Below are 23373 nucleotides of genomic sequence, written 5' to 3'. Positions count from 1 at the left end.
ACCTAACTTTACTGTTGGAGAAGTGAAAGTGGTCGAGTGCAGTGCCGGCCACATTGTCTCCTTGCGTACCAAAAACTTAGTCTGCAGTGTACTGTATCCACACTGTCCCAGGCAGGTAGTCATGCTGATGGAACACTTTCACGCTAATATGAACACTGCTAAGATTTTTAAATGCCATTAATATTTTGTATCGCTTTACACAAAAAATCATAACTGGAGGTTGTTGTCAAAACTTTGGACACACTTTGATCTATGTTCCCCTCACCTCGCGCCAACAGTAGCGACACATTCTTTGTTTCATTTACATGACTGTCGACACTTAACCTTTTTCTCGAAATTCTGCAGCTCTTCATTTGGCCAGTAGTTTTGTATACGTGACGTACTGATCAGTTACACATTGTAGAATGAAATCAACTCACGGACTTTTAAACTTATAGGACACTTTGTTACTAGTCACTTGGGTCACGGAGCTTTTCAATACGCGCGCGCGCAGAGAGCGTTAAAATATTTATATACAAGTACTCAGTAGGCAGTGAAGCCCTATACTTATCCCAACAGCTCCTGTGTTTACCTGGGTAACGAGGCCTCCCCTGTCCTACAACACATACACAGTTATGTAAATGTTGGTGAAAGTTATGTTTTAACAATGAGTTACTGACCCTCCTCGCATTAGGGGATACATTCTCTATTTGGGAATAATTCCTGCCCTACACTTTTTAATTGATCCAATCAGTTTGTGATAAACCCACGTAAAATGCAGCCACTGTCACACAGTGTGGGACACAGGTGCAACACAACCACTCTCACAGAGTGTGGGCCACGGAGGGTGATCCAAGAGACAAGTGGGTGTCGCAGGGTCGGTGGAGGATGACCCAGAGCCGTTCTCCTCCTGACGAGTGGTGAGAGAGACCCACTACCCCGTCACCCCACTGTTTACCATTGTTTGTATAGCTGCAGTGTGTATGTACGACATGTAACATTGTGAATTTGCATGACGATTTTATTGAATAAATACGTACCAAAACATCTATCTATATCCTACTATCTATCTATTTATCTATCTATATCTTGCTATATATCTATCTACCTAATCAACTCCCCAGAGTCAGAGTAAAGAGGACTCCATCTTCACGTCCTCCTCATGTACTCCCCTTGCCCCACCAGCACCTACCTGAAGGAACCCTGACATCCTACACCACCTTCCAGGCCTGACCCTTAACATCACCTTCTTATTTGGAGAGGGGGAGATGGGGTTACAACAGTTCACCTGAAGATTAGACACCCCAGTTTAGATTACCGAAAGATTAATCACCTTAAAGTTTACTTAACCTAACTGAATCTAAATACAACTTAACCTACCTTAACCTGACCTACCCTACCCTGCCCTACCCCCACCCCCAGATAGCATTAATGTGATTATCATAATGATGAAATAAGCTGGGGTGTATAATCCTCAGGTGATCCCTAACAACACCATCAACCAACACTGATTACTGTTACTCCATACCCACTGCCGTTTAGACAACAGGACAACAGAAAATTGTTTATAAGACTACGAATTCCACCCATTAATGCTTCATATAGTTTAGTTATAACACGTAAAGACTTGACATTTAGGGAGGACATTGATCACGACCTGACTTGACCCAGTTTATATAATGTTTGGTCAGCATTTAAGTTGTTGGGTGACTGGAAGATCCTCCGCTTTGTTGTTAAGATGGTGTGTGTGTGTGTGTGTGTGTGTGTGTGTGTGTGTGTGTGTGTGTGTGTGTGTGTGTGTGTGTGTGTGTGTGTGTGTGTGTGTGTGTGTGTGTGTGTGTGTGTGTGTGTGTGTGTGTGTGTGTGTGTGTTTCATTGGAATATACCCCCCACGATTTATGAGGTATTTTATTTACACACACACACACACACACACACACACACAATAAAACAGTGATGCAGATACATACACATGAGCACGCACCAAATACACAAACCAAACACACATACAATACGAAAACCAAAACAAACTGCCTTTCCCTACAAGATAAAATTAAATATTATTATACACATAACAACTAAATAAAGGAAAAATTAACTGAAATTATAAAACAATAAAAATAACCTTGTTTTTAGCCAATAAATCAGGACCGATCCCTTACACAGCTCTCCAATTACCGGTAATGTGATGCGTTTATACAACCTGGAGGGAATTTGTCTGTAATTATGGTCATTAGTTATTAGAGAGAAGGGGTTAAATGAGACCTATATGGAGAAACAATACATTTAAATGTGATGTTTTTGCCAAGTTAATGTGTAGTATTTTCACAATTTTATTTTTATCACTAACTGTAATAATAATAATTATAGTGATAACTAAACACCTCCCAAAAATATTATTATTATTATTATTATTATTATTATTATTATTATTATTAGTATTATTATTATTATTATTATTATTATTATTATTATTATTATTATTATTATTATTATTTTACTCTTTATCTTTATTGAATTTTATTATCGTAAATTAATCATCCTTCTATACAACAGGTGGTTAATGATGCAGCCGATAACAGCAGAAAAATATTCCTCCCCAAACTTATCTCGAAAATAATAATAATAAAGTGAAAGAAAATATTGCAAGTGGAAGAAAAAATATTGTAAGGAAGTGAATGGAAGTGAGCAAGAGAACAACGTTATGTGTATCTTGGAGCGTCACAGTGTCTTATGAGCACTCGAGGCTCCAGTACAGAGTCTGGGTTAATATGGAGGTGTGAGGGAGGGTGTGTTTTGGCGAGTCAGCTGTTATGTTATGGTTAGGGTAGTCGAGGGAGGAAGGTGAACGAGGGTGATGGAGAAGATGGTGATGAGAAAATATGTGGAGGAGATATGGTTAAGACAACAAATATCACACACACAGACAAGATAATCTAGGAGGTAATTATCACAGATAGAAGGAGGTGGTGGCGAGAGGATGAGGGGTTAGGAGGGGGAAAGGAGGAGGAAAAGGAGGAAACAGAGAGAAGAAGAGAAAGCATGAGGTAAGACGGAGGACGAGAAGACGAAGAAAAGAGAAGGCATGGAGGAGGAGGAGGAGAAGATAGAATGGAGAAAGAGAAAGAGGAGTCAAGAGGAGAAGAGAGAAGGAGTAAACTAAATTAATGATAATCATGATAATCACAACTGTAGAGAGAGAGAGAGAGAGAGAGGTATTACACTGAGAGTCTACGTACACTGACACGTCCACTTAGCACCAGGTAAGAGAAAGGAAATTAAGGTATATAATTTCACGTTCCAATCTACACAGTTAAGTCCTTTCAGAAACAATAGCCTTACCAACACACACACACACACACTGGAGTCTGTCATACACTACCACAGCACCACACCCTGGAGTCAGTCATACATTACCACACCCTGGACACTGTTATACATTACCACACCCTGGACACTGTTATACACTACCACACCCTGGAGTCAGTCATACACTACCACACCCTGGAGTCAGTCATACATTACCACACCCTGGACACTGTTATACACTACCACACCCTGGAATCAGTCATACACTGTTTATTCACGACCTGGCTAACTTAACGTCTTGTGGGTTTAATTAACACACAGGAGAACTACTTAAGTGTGAGAAATAGTTATATTTTATTTGTTCTCCGCGTAAAGTGGTGTCCGGAAAACTTAAGAACTTATACTTTACTGACTTAAAAGTACAAAATGTAAAGTTAGTGCAAGAAGAGTGGTGTGAATTTGCACTAGACCGTAACCCTGGATTAACATATTGATGGAGGTATTTTATATGTAAAGTCTGGTATGATGGTTGGCCGGGGAGAGGGAGAGTGTTGGAGGATTGAGGTACACAGTGATGGAGAACTGAAGGAGAGTGTTGGAGAACTGATGTTCATAGTGATGGAGAACCAAGGGAGGGTTGGAGGAATGAGGTTAATAATGATGGAGAACTGAGGGAGTGTTGGAGGAATGAGGTTCATAGTGATGGAGGACTGACGGAGGGTGTCGGAGGACTGAGGTACACAGTGATGGAGGACTGACGGAGTGCTGGAGGACTGAGGTACACAGTGATGGAGGACTGACGGAGTGCTGGAGGACTGAGGTACACAGTGATGGAGGACTGAGGGAGTGTTGGAGGACTGAGGTACACAGTGATGGAGGACTGACGGAGTGCTGGAGGACTGAGGTACACAGTGATGGAGGACTGAGGTACACAGTGATGGAGGACTGAGGCACACAGTGATGGAGGACTGAGGAGGCTGGAGGACTGAGGTACACAGTGATGGAGGACTGACGGAGTGCTGAGGACTGAGGTACATAGTGATGGAGGACTGAGGGAGAGTGTTGGAGGACTGAGGTACACAGTGATGGAGAACTGAAGGAGAGTGTTGGAGGACTGAGGTACACACAGTGATGGAGGACTGAGGGAGAGTGTTGGAGGACTGAGGTACACAGTGATGGAGGACTGAGGGAGAGTGTTGGAGGACTGAGGTACACAGTGATGGAGAACTGAAGGAGAGTGTTGCAGGACTGAGGTACACAGTGATGGAGGACTGAGGGAGAGTGTTGGAGGACTGAGGTACACAGTGATGGAGGACTGAGGGAGAGTGTTGGAGGACTGAGGTACACAGTGATGGAGGACTGAGGGAGAGTGTTGGAGGACTCTATCTACCAATTTTTATGCTATCTATCAGTGTGTGTGTGTGTGTGTGTTGACCATTCTAAGTTACGTTAATGAGCATAAAACTATTGGGCGTGTGGAAGGTGCGCCGTTACCTCGTGTCAATACAGATTTCCTTGTAACAAGAACACACAAAGAGAATTACAATGTCTGTACGGGAGAGATTATAATATGTTCAAATTACAAAGATAGACAGGCAGGCCGATAGATAATATGAGCGAGAGAGAAAGCTACGACTCTCGTGGTAAACACACACACACACACACACAGGGCTGAGATAAGACTAGACTGTGTGTTAAGCATCAGTCAGAGTACCACACACCAGTGTTCTTCCTCCACCTCGTTTAGATAAAACTTTAACACGTTAACCACACAGAGATAGTGCAGTGTTTATCTCCTCCTCTCTCTCTCCCCTAAACTTAGGAAGCGGCAGTAACTGCCTCCCCCTCTCCTCATCCACTCGCATTGTTAAATAGCATTAGGGAAAGTAGCGAAGTTGACCACCAGCAGTTTGGGGGAGAGAGGAACAGTGTGGGGGAGGGAGCAGCAGGTGAGGAGGGCAGCAGTGTGAGGAGGGAACAGCAGTGTGAGGGAGAGGAGCAGCAGTGTGGGTGAAGTAGTAGTGTGGGGCAGGGAACAGCAGTGTGGAGAGGGTAGCATGTGGGGAGGAGAGGGAGCAGTGTGGGGAGAGGAGGAACAGTGTGGGGAGAGGAGGAACAGTGTGGGGAGAGGAGGAACAGTATGAGGAGAGGAGGCAGTGTGGGAAGAGGAGGAACAGTGTGGGGAGAAGAGTAGCAGTGTGAGGAAGAACAGTGTGGGGAGATGAAGAGCAGTGTGGGGAGGGAACAGCAGTGTGGGGAGAGGAGGAACAGTGTGGGGAGAGGAGGAACAGTGTGGAGAGAGGAGGAACAGTGTGGGGAGAGGAGGAGCAGTGTGGGGAGACGAAGAGCAGTGTGGGGAGGGGAAGAGCAGTGTGGGGGGAGCAGCAGTGTGGGGAGAGCAGAAACAACAGCAGCAGGCCGGGCCGGGCGGCTGTGACGGGGTGAACTATTACACCACCTAACACTTGACAGCTCACTGCCTCACACTGCCGGGAGGAGGAAGAAAGGCTCCGAGGATTAAAGTTTCGAGGGAGAGGGAAAGGTGTAGAGGAGGAGGAGGAGAATTATTATAAGGGGCTGGAAAAAATGTAATCAAGGTAACATTAACTAGGTTGGCGTGTAGGTGGAGCGACAACATATTGGGTGAAGGAGACCGCCCCTAGCTGAGACGTGATCAGCTTAGCTTAGGATAGGATAGGATAGGTTAGGTTAGGTTAGGTTAGGTTAGGTTAGGTTAGGTTAGGTTATACTCACAACCAACAATATTAAATTTGTTTCACAGTTTTCTACAACTTGGATTCCAGTACTGCCCCGTAAGGACCCTGGCATTGCTCCGCGAGGACCCCGGCACTGCCCCGTAAGGACCCCGGTACTGCCCAGTAAGAACCCCGGCAGCAACACCACCAGGTTCTCACCATCAGTCTCGCCGCCTCATGCTGGCCCCGCTGACTCTACCGTGAAATTGACTATAAATTTATCTCGAAACTTGTGAACAAATACTGGACGAGCTTCTCTATATTTATCTGCCTCGTGTATATATATATATATATATATATATATATATATATATATATATATATATATATATATATATATATATATATATATATATATATATATATATATATATATATATATATATATATATATATTGAAAAACATCAGCCAAATCGTTCAGCCATTATAGCACTAAGTGTTGTTACTCCCCGCTGAGCGGAATAAAAGCGTCATAAAGTTAACACAATATCAATTTGTGTTCACCATGGACCGTACACGATGTTTAATGTGTGAGAGAAGGTAGTTTTACTGACCTCTCACCCCCCAATTGACAAGTCTCCTGGCCCAGACTATGACCTGCTGTCATTACCTGTAATGTTCATGTCACTGACTGTGTGTGACCAGCGATGGAAGTACAGTGACCACACCCTCACCACCTGTTCGCTGTTGTCACTCACTACCACCACTTGAGCACGACCTGCCCGCTGTTGTCACAACCACCACACGACTACAACCACTCTGGGCGTTGATTATGTATAAAGAGTTGCTGAGTTCTGTGTCGGCACCTTCTCTCCCTCCCTCTCCCTCCACCACCTGCCTGAGAGAAAATTGTGGTTGTGTGTAGGAGAGGTTGTCAGTAATGTTAATGGTGGTGTCTCAGGTGCCATCAGTCTTGTGAATCGTTTACGCTACCACCACTTGACCAAACTCTCTCGTGTATGACGTACAGGAGCCGCTCTACTGACCTGTCCTGTCATGTAAATAATATTTTACCTTAACAGAATCTGTGACTGATTTAACGTGTTTTTATATGAATTCATGTTAGAGACACTCGTCTTCCCTCTAACCTGTACACCTGGGCGGCCGCGCAACAGCCAATCAAGGGTTGCACACTTAATTTTTCCAGCCGCACATAACGCCAAGGATGTTGAATTTTTTTTTCTTCATATAAATAAACATCTTAAGCAACGCACCTTGTTAATTATCCCTTCTATTTATGTTCTTTCTACTCCTTACATATCTTTGGTATTATAACACATACAATGTGTAACTGTTTGTTTTACTGGTGACACACTTCCGTATGTTACCTTGATATTGGTGTACACAGCTAAATTATTCCGCACTGTGGTGTAAACAGTAGAGGTAACCTTGATCATAACCTTCCGTGTTGAGTTACCGTCACGTGAATACCACAACAACAGACATTAGTCACGGTGACCCGCAGGTGTGTCTCATTCAGGTGTGTGTGTGTGTGTGTGTGTGTGTCAGACCATGTCTCGGATTTTCTGTCCCCGAGTTACTCTCTCTCTCTCCGTCTCTTATCTTCTCCTCTTCAAGGCCATCTGGTAATAACATTACAAGTTTCTCGGGTGTATAAACTTGAGTCACTCGTCTCCTCACAACGCTCCCTCACCATTCAACTCTCGTTCCCGTCTGAACTGTGAGTATCTTTAATGACTGTCCAGGAGAGAGTAGATTTATTAACGAAGCCCCAAGATGATGTATACATTGAAGACATTCTTTAGAGATTTACTGTGATCGTAAACCAAGACTTTATTTCCTAATTTCGAATGTAATCCCATTTAAATAACTTCCATCATACTCACTCTCACTCTTGTTTCATATTTTCTCGCCCATTACGTCAGCGCGACCTTCTGACCTCACTCCTGACCGTCAGCACGACCTCCTTACCGTGGCGCCGATTGGTAGAACAGTACAGCTCTTGCCTCGCAAGCGAGATGTCACGGGTTCGATTCCCAGGGCGGTGAAAAATTGTTTGGACACACTTCCCAGCCTCCCTTGGTCCCTGTTCACCGAGCAGCAAAGTAGGTACCTGCTGTAAATCGAAAGTTGCGAATTCGTATTCAGGGACAAGTTGTTGGAGCTTCCAATAACTTGCTTAGACATAAACCATTGACTCTTCAGGCTTCTACTCCCTTAACACTCTTCAGGCTTCTACTCCCTTAACTCATGAGACATAAGGCAAGCATGAACTTAGCATGCTTCCCTGTTGGGCGCTGTAAGCGCTTCTGCGCTTCACCTTACACAAGGATGTAGGGAGTACCCAATAAATAATAAAAAAAAACTCCTTACCTCACGCCTGACCGTCAGCACGACCTCCTGACCTCACTCTTGACCGTCAGCACGACCTTCTTACCTCACGCCTGGCCGTCAGCACGACCTCCTTACCTCACGCCTGACCGTCAGCACAACCTTTTTACCTCCCTCCTGACCGTCAGCACGACCTCCTCACCGCATTCCTGACCGTCAGCACGACCTCTTCACCTCATGCCTGACCATCAGTGCGACCTCCTCACCTCACTCCTGACAGTCGGTACAACCTCCTGACTTCACTCCTCACTGTCAGTAAGTCCTCCTGACCTTACACCTGACAGTCAACATGAGAACAGAGTCGTCAACGCTACAGTCAATATTGTATAACAATTAAAGAAAGCTGACTCAGTAAAATATGGTAAAGTTGTCCCCGGGAATTTGTCCAGAAACAAGATTTTGGTAACTCAATCCGGGAAATATTTCACTCAACAAATTTACGACAGACTTAACTTGGTCATTTACACTTTTAGCTGACGTGAGCTGTCGGTAAATTAAAGTTCTTCAGGTATGTCTGACTCCCTACCATTAAAACTTTTCCTGCACAGGCGATCACCAACGGGCGGCTTTGAATCCCTTGAGTACGATAACTTGATTCTTTGTGTACGATGGCTTACGGGGTGCGAGGGTCTTAGGGATCGCTGGTTTAACCCCGGGGCACTCCTAGTCCACCCAACTGTAAATAGGTACTTAAATATACTGCTTGGAAAATAAAAGTGAACGAGTACAGTGTCGCCCACGCTGCCTAATTGTGTAACGAAGGCTTAGTATAGTGTACTGTATCCACACTTTCCCTAAGAAGCAGATATGTCTATGACGTACTTGTAATTTTGAAGACTTTTTACCCTTTGAAAATGATGACCTATTCACTTGGATACGATGAGACTTTACTCGAAGGGTCATATCATCGAGCGAGGTGACTAATTAGTGTGAGGGATGAGTCATCAGCCGAGACGTCCTAAAACTTTTCAAGATAAAGCCACAACTATGTAGGCTACCTTGTACACACAAAGATGAAACCTGGAGCAAGATTATTGGCAGGTCAAGTGAACAAATAAACTCAATAACAGTAACAGGATGATTTACACAAGTGACTGCGATAATTATTGTGCCTCCACCCCGTCAGCATAAACAAATATTACACAGAACGAAAAAACGAATAGCCAACGAAACAGAACTAAATTGGGTGAAACATCAGCCCTATACATGCCATTGTTATGGTCTCTCTTTAAGATTTTTTTTACGCTAGCCTTTGTAGGTTTACTGCCACCAGTATTATCACCCGACGAAGACAACGATTATTTAACATATTTTCTATATAATTACTGAAAATGATTATTATAATTATAATATCTATCATTAACCTGTAACATATTATGGCTGCCATGGTAGTGATAAGGCTAAGTATAACTACAACAATATCAGTTGGTGTATTAGGTCAATAAATGTTAGATTGGCAGCTGATCGTTCTCATTAACATCTGGTAATCTTATGGTGACATGTTCTAAGGATATAAAATAGAATCACTATTTCAAACTGGTCATTACAAATTACTGGACTTCTCTAAGTACTTTGATTTTCCTATCAAATATTGTTAACCCTTCTGACGTCTGTGAATGACGAAGAAGTTTTACATTCTCATCTCAGGGTTCACACGTTAATCAAAATTTAATATCCATGACCAGATCACTTAAACCAGGGGTTCTTAACCATTTTGGGGTCACGGATCCCTTTGAGAATCTGATGAAGGCAATAGTGGACCTCCTCGCCAGAAAAATGCACATAAACACATACGCACACACACACATACTGTACACATAAAATAATGCCCTCAAGCTATACCGGTTTGATACTTTGCACCTAAAGTCCATAAAAAAATCTGGATATTTCAAAAAAAATGTTGAAGCAGATTTGAACAGTTTTATTTCTTTTCGCTTTGATATTTCAAAAAAAATTTTTTTATAGAAATGGATTTAATTACTTGAATACTAAAACACTGTAATTGAAAGTAGTACTTGGCATACGCCGCCTTACCAGAATTCCATTGTCAATTGGGGGAATCAATGTTATTCCTCGGGTCACGGACCCCGTGAAGCTCTTCTCTTGTTTAATTGAAATTCTTGAGTTGACAGTAATGGTAAAACACTGTAGTTTTCTCTCCCCTAATTTAAGATTTTTTTTATGGCTAACGCCTGACGATTTTATCGAGCTGAGGGCAAGTAGTTGGACTGATGGATTAGTGTACGGGGGTGTAACACTGTCATATGTAACCTGCTCTATAAACTGTATGGGAGTGTGACAGCAAGAATCGGAATTCTTAAGTCTACAAAACTTCTCTTAATATGATTATGACTGTGCAGCGTAAATGTTGTGTAAATTCCAAGAGTAAACACTGATGAACGTGTTAAACCTTGGAGAAAAATATGTATAGGGCAAAGTATTCACAATCCAGCTTATTATATAAAAAAAATACCATAGTTATAAGTGTTGGAAAGGTGCCGTTCCAATTTCTTTGTAGTTTTCCATGAATTTTCTGTGACTGGTAAGTTTTAAAAAATTACCATGACATTACTATGATTCTCCATGACCACTTATATTTCTATGACTTTTCCAGGCTTTTCAATGATTGTGAGAACTCCTGTCTACAGCTAGCATTTTCTACACACTATGAATTTCTATGAAATACAAGTGAACAGAGACAAACACACGACAGTTCCTCGTTAACTACAATGTATAAATTCTCAGTAGACGAAGTTAATCACATTAATATACAGGTTAGTTTCCTCGACTCGGTGACTCACTCGCTGCTCCGGATAGTAAAACATTATGAGTTGTTGTCTTCTGGGCAGCTCATCCAATACTGTATCACGAGACTCCTCTAATGTGTGTGTGTCTAACAGATTACCCTCGTTTGTCTGTCTAGGATTTAAGGATTAACGATAATGGCCAAATTATTGACATGTGATTATATTATGAAAAGCCGAGTGAAGATATAATGCGATATTAGTTCTTTTTATGGTATGAGGTGTTAGTATGAGCAGCACCATGCACATATTGACTATAAACATGATGTATTTAGTTCACCACACACACACACACACACACACACACACACACACACACACACACACACACTACCACCACCGAGGAGCAACTTCACATGATATTAAGTATAAAAAAAAACCTCGAGTCTTTACCCATTAATATAACTCCCAATGTGACAGCTGAAAAACTAAAATGTCAACGCAATGTTCTTTTTTTTTTACGGGTCTTGCGTCCTTGTGCCACCCAGAAGGCAATTCAATATATTAATCATGAATAAACAAGAGTCTTTGTTGACTTGTAAACTGGGGTGTCTTAGGGGTGCCGGATGGTCAAGTTGGCCCTGCAGCTACACACACAGGTGGTGACATGGGTGTTAGTGTAGGTCTTATACACGGACAATGTTACGGGTGTCTCCCACAGTATTCAAAGCTGCCCAAGACAATTCCAAATTCGTGGCCCTCACACTGCGGTGCCTCCGGATGTTGCTCAAGGTATAATAAGTATTACTTGCTGGACCTCAGATAGTAGTAACTTACACCAAGAGACAAGTACCTCATGTGCAAGTGCTGCGCGTGTACATCAGGGACAGTCAGCCCGTGTGCATATGTCATTCGTGTGCACGGACAAAACGCACACAACAGACCCAAGGCCTCAAGGGCTTGGACCAAAATATCCGCTCCTCGTCATTTGCATATTACTTTCCTTTAAATTTAAAATATTTATCCTAAATTTAGCTTGATTTGGAGAAATTAATATTCAAGAAAATTTTAAACGTTTGTTATCATATTGAGAAAATATAATAAATTACATTAGTCAGAGCTGATGTTATTTTGGGCGGCACAAACACAGGGCTGTGTCAGCCTCATCTTATATACTCAGGGTTCAGGGCCACTCACCTACATGGTGTGAACTAAATCTTACACACTTAGGGTTCATGACCATATACCTACACTCTATGGACAACTTTGTCTTACACGCTCAGGGTTTAGTGTTGTGCCATAAATGCAGATTTTTTCATGGTGAAGTGAGCCGCGGCGGCTATCTCCCACCTGATTATATATATATATATATATATATATATATATATATATATATATATATATATATATATATATATATATATATATATATATATATATATATATATATATAGGGTATTTATTTTAACAAAAATATAGCAATTTCCCTTAGTTAACATGTACTGAAATTACAATCCACGTGTATTTGGTAACATTTTACATATAGACCAGTGATGGTTGGATGTATGTTGCTCCGAATTTCAGGTCTTTATCCTCCATATTTTAACATTTGTACAGTTCATTTTTTTGTTGAAAGAGAAAATTCCACAACAGCAGAAATATTTGACATTCACCAACACAATAGTAATTAAAACTCAAGTTTAGTTTCCGCCCAACATATTCCTACAAAACATCACAACATAATGTAGAACATTTCCTCGTCGTATTAAACCTGTGAGGACAATAACTCTCACACCAGCACTAATATTGTTGTTACTTGTACCTTAAGTGAGAGCGGTGCACCAGACACACTCCTGCTGGGACCGTCACAGCCCCGACAGGAGGAGACAACATCTGACAACAGTGTCATGAAGGAGGGTGACGTAAACCTCGACACTCCCCCTGCTGACGACACACTATCTCAGGCTATGAGGGAAAACATGGCTTTTGCTTTATCTCAGAAAGACAGGCTCTACCGAACAAACGCGGCACGGTTGGCTGATAACACCGTGCCAAGGGTACTTATGTTCGACTGGCGACGTAGCAACAAACGTTTAGTGAATCATTTTACAAAAGTTGTGAATGAAAGTATTCTGCTTATTAAATAATCACACATCTCTATATATACCAAATGGTTTAATACTTTTATCTTTTGCATGAGTATGAGATATGTTGTACGAATTCTAAGCCACAAGCAGTGGGTGATTAAGGCAGGTGTCTTCACCACACTATTGCTTTTTGTTTTAATTCAGAAGGTCTATCATTTCAATTAAGTGTCTCAGCACCGAAACTTTACATATCAGCACAATAACTCCAGTAAACCAAATATAACAATTAACTGTTGTCTACCAGGACTGGAGTACCGGGTACGTCACTAACACCTGACACACTACCCGCGGTGAACCTGCCATGGGGTGTACCTCAGGGGGATGACGTGATGATCAAGATATAACAACAATACGAATGAAGGCGAGTGTACCTGACAAGTTCTCTGGCCTGGCGACGGGGATAGACAAGGAGCAGTGACACAAAATTTTAAAGCATTAAACAAACGATTTTTTCCTACTTATACCATTATTAAAAAAACATATACACATTTAATAAAATCTCAGGGACCTTCAATAATCATGGTAACTGTGTATCGCTACCGACCAGATAATCACGGCAATGACCCTTTTCTTTCAGATGAATAATTTGGATCTCTCGCAACTCACAAACTTCAGATTTTCTTTAAATAATTTGTTTCCCTTCATTTCTAATTGTGAAAAAGTACCAAAATATTTACAGTATATACAAATGTCAAAACCTCCCCGAGGACAACGCGCAACATGAATAATATATTCAGTACTGTAACATGACATGAATAATATATCGAGTACTGTAACATGACAACTAGGTAATATACAGTATATCCCTGTACAGCGATACATCCAAAGAGCACAATATATTTCAACACTGTAAAATACCGCAAATCTGAAATACTTCTCAGATATATCAGTGCAACAGGTAAATGGTATATCGATGCAACAGGTAAACAGTATGTCAATGCAACAGGTAAACGGAATATCAACGCAATAGGTAAACGGAATATCAACACAACGGGTAAGTGGTACATTCATGCAACAGGTAAACGGAATATGAACGCAACAGGCAAATGGTACATCAATACAACAGGTAAATGGTATATCAACCCAACAGGTAAACGGAATATCAACGCAACAGGTAAACGGTATATCAACGCAACAGGTAAATGGTGTATATCTACTCTGAAAAGGCGTCTTTGAGGGATTGTAGCAGCTTCTCTCAGTAACCTCAAACTATAATAATGTAGCCATTATTCAGGTATTCCTTATAAGACTAACGTAGTACCTATGTGTGTGTGTGTGTGTGTGTCGAATACCTAATGTACGTGGCGAGTTAATGAGGGAGTGGTGCTGGTTTATGTGGAGCTGGTTTATGAGAGGGATGGTGATGCTTTATGAGAGGACTGGTGATGGTTTATGAGGAGGCTGGTGATGTTTTATAAGGGGGCTGGTGTTGACTTATGAAGAGCTAGTCGCACTGGTTTATAAGGAGCAAGTAGCACTGGTTTATGCGGGGTTGGTGGCTGGTAATAAAAGAGCTTTGTGTGAAATACTAGCAGGCTGGTGGTATCTATTAGGCACAGGGACATATACAGTTATGAAAGGACGATTTGTGCGCTGTATAATTCTGGTACTGACAACACTTAGTACCTGATTCTGGTCGTGATATTGAGTAATAAATAAATTTCCTCATCTTCACTACACGTAATGTTTTAATAACAATGGGATAAGTTATTTTGTGGTTATAACATACTGTATTCACCAATGTTCACCCGAAGAATCGCCCCCTCCATCCATCCCCAGCTTTTTTGTACCTGATGATAAAACACCCTAATCCTACCTTGGGGGGTGGCTTTTAGGTAAGGTTAGGTTGATTAATCTTAAGGTGAAATAAGGTGGGGAGGGGGGGTGGGGGGAATCCTGCAGTAAGGAATGTTATGTGTGAATGAACAATATTCATTCACATTTCTTTGCAGTTGATAAGGAAAAAATCTTCATACTTCCGACAACAAATTTACTTATACGGGTTCAAATTTCTTCCATCTTTTCAGTGACGTCCTAAGTGTGTTCGTTGCCAGGGATTAGGCGTTCGTTACTGTTTTTAGCTGCAAAAATATATCTACCTGGAAGTCATATGTTAACTGTTACTGAAAATTAGCTTTGTAGTGTACTGAATGGTTAATACACGTAAGTTGACTGTTAAATATTAATTTCCATTGAAATGAATTCAACATTTAATGCTTCGTCACCTTTAATTACACCGCCTGAATAGTTGAGAAAAGTTTCAGCCAATCTTCCTCTGTTGCTTCACTCAACAATTATGTGATCAATCAAAACCCATTAAACCATGTCTGCCTCCATTACGTCCTGTGTACCATGATGGAGTACACCACCGACCTCTTACTCCCGCCTCACTACCATGACCACTCAGGTGTTCCCTCAAACAATGCTCTGAATGCCGGAAAACCCGCTCAGGTGAGATGCTGGCCCATTAGTGTACCAGACAACGCAGTGAGATGCCTCTTAATCTTGGTTTACACATCTGACTCATCTGCTTCCTTTGTCAGTGTTGCGGGATCACGTGAAGATTAGACACCCCAGCTTATTTCACCTGATGATTAAACACCAACGTTACCTATGTTACGTTAGATTATGTCAGACCAGATCAGATTTGGTTAGGTTAGGTCAAGTTAGAATAGCTTATAGGTGGTTATAGGTGAAATAAGCTGAGGTTGCCTAATCTTCATGTGATCCGTGTTGCTTCATGTGTATGCAGTACACCTGTCGTGGGGGAACAGGTCAAGGTGATTGACAGGTGCAGAAACATGGAATTTGAAAGACATAGGCAGGGACAGGTGTAGTGGTGACCAAGAAGTAACAGGTGTGGTGGTGGTGGCCAGGAAGGGACAAGTGTGGTGGTGGTCAGGAAGAAACAGGTGTGGTAATGGTGGCCAGGAGGTAACAGGTGTGGTGGTGGGCAAGAAGGGACAGGTGTAGTGGTGGTGGCCAGAAAGTAACAGGTGTGGTGGTGGCCAAGAAGTAACTGGTGTGGTGGTGGTGGCCAGGAAAGGACAGGTGTGGGGTGGTGGTGGCCAGGAAGGGACAGGTGTAGTGGTGGTGGCCAGAAGTAACGGGTGTGGTGGTGGCCAAGTAACAGGTGTGGTGGTGGTGGCCAGAAAGGACAGGTGTGGGGTGGTGATGGCCAGGAAGGGACAGGTGTGGTGGTGGTGGTGGCCAGGAAGTAACAGGGTGGTGGCCAGGAAAGAACAGGTGTGGTGATGGCCAGGAAGGGACAGGTGTGGTGTTGGCCAGGAAGGAACAGGTGTGGTGGTGGTGGCCAGGAAGGGACAGGTGTGGTGATGACCAGGGACAGGTGTGTGGTGGTGGTAGTGAGCAGGAAGGAACAGGTGTGGTGGTTGTGGTGGTGGTGGTGGGCAGGAAGGGACAGGTGTGTTGGCCAGGAAGGAACAGGTGTGGTGGTGGCCAGGAAGGAACAGGTGGTGGTGGTGGCCAGGAAAGAACAGGTGTGGTGATGGCCAGGAAGGGACAGGTGTGGTGTTGGCCAGGAAGTAACAGGTGTGGTGGAGGCCAGGAACAGGTGTGGTGGTGGAACAGGTGGTGGTGGGCAGGAAGGAACAGGTGTGGTGTTGGCCAGGTACAGAACAGGTGTGGTGGTGGTGGCCAGAAAGGGACAGGTGTGGTGTTGGCCAGGAACGGACAGGTGTGGTGCAGGTGGTGGTGACTAGGAAGGAACAGGTGTAGTGGTGTTGGCCAGGAAGGAACAGGTGTGTTAGTGGTGGCCAGGAAAGAACAGGTGTGGTGATGGCCAGGAAGGGACAGGTGTGGTGTTGGCCAGGAAGGTAACAGTGTGGTGGTGGTGGCCAGGAACGAACAGGTGTGTGGTGGTGGTAGCCAGGAAGGGACAGGTGTGGTGTTGAGGCCAGGAAGGAACAGGTGTGGTGGTGGCCAGGAAGGAACAGGTGTGGTGGTGGCCAGGAAGAACAGGTGTGGTGTTGGCCAGGAAGGAACAGGTAATAATCTCATGTTCTCAACCATAGCCTGATATCCTGCCTGTCTATTGATACTTACTGGGGGGAGGAGGAGGAGCTGTCTGAAGGTAAGGGAGGGAGGCTGATTGGAGGTGAGGGAGGGAATGAGGGAGGGGGAGAGGGTGAGAGGGAGGGCCGCGTCATCGGTGTTACCTGTGTGTGAAGGCGGTTCCACACTAACTACAACTTGTGATAAGAAAGATATTGTGTTCAGTTGTGGGAGTAAGAACAACTTATGATAAAATATATTGTTATGTTGTGGGGGGTGAGAACAGTGAACACCATAAACTGGTCAGTGTTATAGTCGAGAAAGATATCGTTTATATCTTTATAACCTCGATATAGTGATATAACAGCAGGCAACTTATCTATATGAACGATTTTTCAAAATGTTTATCATCAAACAGAAAAATAAATGAATAGAAAAAATATTGTATTTAAAATATTGAATATTTATATTAACGGAAAACGAATGAGTGAAAACTGAAAAATATTTCTACATTGGATATTGGTGTGTGTGTGTGTGTGTGTGTGTGTGTGTGTGTGTGTGTGTCAAGCCAAGTCATCTCAGCTTTAGGTATCATACTGACTGATGAACGTTTACCTTAACTCACACCCATACTGATAGATCATTAATCACATATTCAAGCTTAACTGTAATATATAGATAAAAAGCGTGTGTGTTTGGCACCAACTGATCCACTCAGAAAGAACCAATATTAGTGAGTTAGTCAGAGAAGGCATTTATAGAACCAGCTGACGTAACTTAAACTAAGCCAAAAATACTACTGTATGTTGTTGTTCATAAGTTAATATCAGTTTTATTTTCCAACTCTCACCATGTTACATTGTTGACGTTGTTTTCATTCTCCGCAACAACTGTATAGAAAAGAATCCCAACCAGCTGACGCTTCGGGATTAAATAAACGAAATTTATAAAATCAGTTTGGTGGGGAATATTTTCCCCTGATATGTTACTAGCTTTGTGTTGCTGACATTTGACACGGAGAACATTTTTATTGTATATAGATATTTTTTTTATTAAATTCAACAGTGAAATTATATCCACATTAGATTTTTTTTAAGTGTTATGGATTTTACTGGAAGTCTTTTGGGTTGTTACGGACTTTTAAATATTTTTTTTAATGCCATGGTCCCTTATAAATGTATTTAGAAGAATTTATTCTCCCTATAAAAGTTTCTTCGACATTTTATGGTCTTAATATAAGTCTTTGGGATATATTATGGTCTAAATACAATTATTACTTTACGCGTTAAGAGTCCAAAACAATAACTACACTGACCGGCACTAGCCTTCTTGTTCACTAAATACATCACAAACACATGACATCAACACTAGCAAATAAATGACAACGGCTGACATCACACCTAACACACACCTCATCATACTTATCGACAAATACTTTTTTTACTTATAACTATAAAGGGATGAACAAAACACGAATATATTACCAAGTCCAGTCCTGAATTTCATGCAATACAACAGGGAGAAGAGTGGGAATAAAGTCGTTCGTATAACAGTCAATCAGAAAAGGTATTCACAGAGCATAGGTAGAAGCAGCTAAGTCATCATCATCGTCATCATCACACACACACACACACACGCACATAGATAGACACACATAAACACACACACACACATACATAGACACACACACACACACACACGATAATAACTTCTCACACTGAACTCTCCTATTTGCCCCAGCAGTTTATCGAGTCACCTCACGCAAGCCAAACATGACAATTGGTAAATCATGTGTTTTAAATACACGATTCTTTGTATCTCAAATATATTAACAAGAAACGAAAATGAGAGAAAATATCACCAAATATTCTGATGACTGAACATTGTTTGTGAATTTGTGTAAAACTGACTGGACGGCAAACATGTTCAGTATAAGGAAAGAGTAACATGATGACCTACTGTACACCAGATACGTATAAGTATTACGCTTATATTACTTTGTGTATTTGTACTGTTATGTTATTCGTCAGTAATGTAGACACTTATATCAACGCCTCCCCGCCTCTACCTCATCCCAGACACTTTACTAGTATTGTATAAGTTCTGTACTTCTCCCAGACACATTTCTATGTATTGTACTTCTCCCAGACACTTCACTGTGTACTGTACCTTTCCCAGATACTTTACTAGATTCTGTATTCCTCCAAGACACTTACTTAGTTACCCTTTTCCTCCCAGACACTTCACTAGCTCCTGTGCTCCTCCCAAACACTTTACTTAGCGCTTCTCCCAGACACCATTAGCTATTGTCTCCCTCCCACACAGTACCACCATCACCAGTTCCTCCTCCTCCACCCCTTCCCCGCCACCCTTCATTCCTCGCACGTCACACAACAGTCAACACCACACCGCTCACGTCTTCCCTTCCTCATATAAGCTGCAGGTGTTGGAGGGCAGGACACACAGCACCTCCTAACTTTCAGAGTAATATTCTTCTCTCCTACTAAGAGGTGAAAGAAGACCTCCGCTAGGGTACACAAGACACTGTTGGCGACGTTAGTGTGTGTGTGTGTGTGTGTGTGTGTGTGTGTGTGTGTGTACGGCATAAGGTCAAGTGTTGAGATTTATATTACTGATAAAAACTAATTCTAGTTACATCATGATGAACTAACTTCCTCCTGACGGATAAAAAACTTCACATCCGCCACTCACTTACGACATGTTACTTAACTTACGCTTAAAACGTTCAGGATATTAGAACAAAGAAATAATACAGATATAACAATTGTAAATAAAGTTTGAATGTTTAATTATTGTACCGATATTGCATTTATCCTATACCTGTAGCCAGTAATTATTTCCGGTCACCTTCCAGCTCAGGTAGTAGCTAATGTTGTGCGAGTCGTAAACAGAGAATTAGAGCTTAAAAAACTATAACATAAAAAAATATATTATTTAATACGTCGGTAAACGTTTCAGTAAATGGTAAAGTTTCTGCTGAGTTTAATCCTCACAATAACGAGTTTTAGACATATACTTCAACACAAACACACACACCAACACAAACTTACTAAGGCTTTCAAATGTTTCAAATGTGTTGGAAAAACATTGAGCCTTTCATTGTGTTATGTTTTTTTATGAAAATTTTGGCTTTTTGCAGTTGACACTTGTTTTTATTATGTGTTTATCCGTCTGTGTGTGTGTGTGTGTGTGTGTGTCAATCCGTCTAAAACCAGGTAAATTATAGTACAATACTCAATAATTATACTAAACTATAATGCGTTACATTATTAATATATAGGAGATAATACTCGGATATGGGTCAATGAGGATCAAGACGATACAGTTATCGTTACATCACTGTGTAGGAAACATTGTACCGAGACAGGTAGCACCTACAAACACCTGGCAGATCCTCTGAGGCTCCTAAGGTCATAATTACCGAGGTGCTGTCCAGGTGAGGTGGGTAAGTGAGGGTACTCTTACTGCTGTCACCTCTATATGAAACTAACCACGTATGACACAATACCTAATCAGCTCCATGTGACACTTGACCTTACCAACCACGTGTGATACATGACCTTACAAACAACGTGTGATACTTTACATTACAAACCATGGGTGACACTTGACCTTTTCAGACACGTGTGAAACTTGACCTTACAAACCACATGTGACACTTGACCTTTATCAGACACGTGTGACACTTGACCTCATCAGACACGTGTGACACTTGACCTTACTGGCCACGTGTGACACTTGGCCAAAAGATAAAAGAAAGCAGAAAAACGGTCACCATTTCTTGCCTGTGTATAACGTAAACGTCTTCACAATTCATAACTATTTTCTGAGCAAATTAAAATGAAGAAGGAAAGGAAACTTTGCACTTTACTCCCACAGTACTTTATAATATATAGACATTATTTTGCATTAAACTACTGCGTCACCTTTGACACCATCTCATTATAAATCGACATCCCGTCAGATTACTTCGAAAGACTTGCAGATATTACACCGACAGATAACCAACTTATATAGTCAACCGTAGGTATGAATATGGGTGTCTTACGGTATCCGAACCCATAAAGCTCTCAAACAGTCTTCTAGCAGTACGGTATTCCGTTTACGATAATGTTACCGTGTATATATTGTAATATTATCAGTGTTATTAATATTTGCCCTATTGACTTACATATTTTTTTATAAAATGTCTGTACAGACACTTTGTCTAACTGTTGTGAAGCGTGTCTCGAGTATTGCTTCAATCATAAACCTTTTTATGAAACTGATTCGAATGATAATTGCTTCGAGTTTTGAACTCTGCAAAATAAACTGAAAATTAGCGGGACTAAAATGCAAAAAGGGGTAATACTTTGAGTAATCTAAATTTTTGTGCACTTATACGATACAGAAAATTGTATCTATGAAAAAAATAAATTAAATTATAGGTTTTTTTTTACAGTTGTCCTGACGCGAGGGAATTACCAAAGGGTGAGACTGTTACTCCCTGTCACTGTCACAATATGGAAGTGGACCAACACACCACACTAACTTGTCAACTGAACTATAAAGATCACAAACTACCAAACGTCCACCTTACCCACCTCTCTGCCCAGACGGAGGATCGACAATAGTGATTATTTCATTTAGTATTGTCGTGATTTTCATTTCACGGAAGAGCGACGCGACACGCTTGATTTGCCAGATAATGTGGCTGTGAGGATTGATTGGGTGTGTTTAGTGTGACACGGGGGTAAACGAGGAGTTGTTTGTCACTGTCAAGAATAAATCATACACACACACACACACACACACACACACACACACACACACACACACACACACACACACACACACACACATATACACACACACACAAACAATCACCAGGGACTCAGGTTGTACAATATCTTAATTATATAAACTCTTGTATCTCGGAGAAATATCCATTTAACTCAATATATTGACCATTACTTCAAGCTGGATGAGAAGGGCGTTTGTAGTGTTGGTATATTATATGGTACAGGTAAGCTTATTTCCTCTGTCCCTTACGACGACAATACATTGTTTAATTTATTTTTATTATATCACATTTAAAGTTACTAAGATTATTTTTAAATAATACGTAAATCGACGTAAAAGTAATTCCTACCAATAGGAATCAATTCTTTTCTTCGGGAATAAATATAAGATATAAATTCCTCAAAATTAAACTTCAATGTTTATTGTTTCCTGAAAATAAGTACAGTAAACTGATAAATCCACGGCCATAAATAAATCATTACCTGGTGCCGAGTAAAACCCTGGGATACCTGCTGGCACAGTTTTCATCATATCAAAAGGGATTTGCTGAAAAAAAGGTGAAATTCGTGAATGTGAGGCTTTGGCAGAGTTATATAAGAGAGAATCACAAACACGACGCTCATGACGGAGATAACACGTGATGATGTACGGGGAAATTTAAATGATTTAGGACAATGCGAAAATCGTTCTCAAAATCGTTCATCATATCTTTCCTTTTAATTTTTATTTATTTGTTTTAATTTTCACATGAAACAACTAATTTTCACCAATATGTACCAAATATTTATCATAACTTCAGTTTATATATATATATACATATATATAAATTTAGAAACACAAAGGAAAATCTTGGAAATTATAATACTCAGGGAAAGTTAGTTCGATAAATACAAACACAAAATAATGTGAGGGACATCCCTGGCAGCTCATACATGCCGACTCACTCCACCATGAAATGGAATCCTGGGTGGGACTAACCGGAGTTTTCATTATTTTTGCAATCCCTCCAACTCTGTATGTGTGTGTGTGTGTGTGTGTGTGTGTAGACGGTGGGTGGTGCGGCCGGTGGGTGGTGCGGAAGGTGGGTAGTGTAGACGGTGGGTAGTGTAGACGGTGGGTAGTGTAGACGGTGGATAGTGTAGACGGTGGGTGGTGTAGACGGTGGGCGGTGAGGAAGGTGTGTGGCGCAGACTGTGGGTGTTGCAGACGGTGAGTGTCTCAGACGGTGAGTGCCTCAGACGGTGGGTGGTGAGGAAGGTGTGTGGCGC

The sequence above is a fragment of the Homarus americanus genome, unplaced genomic scaffold (genome assembly GCF_018991925.1).
Source record: "Homarus americanus isolate GMGI-L3 unplaced genomic scaffold, GMGI_Hamer_2.0 scaffold367, whole genome shotgun sequence".
Lineage (NCBI taxonomy): Eukaryota > Metazoa > Arthropoda > Malacostraca > Decapoda > Nephropidae > Homarus > Homarus americanus.
Note: the sequence above shows the minus strand (reverse complement) of the source record.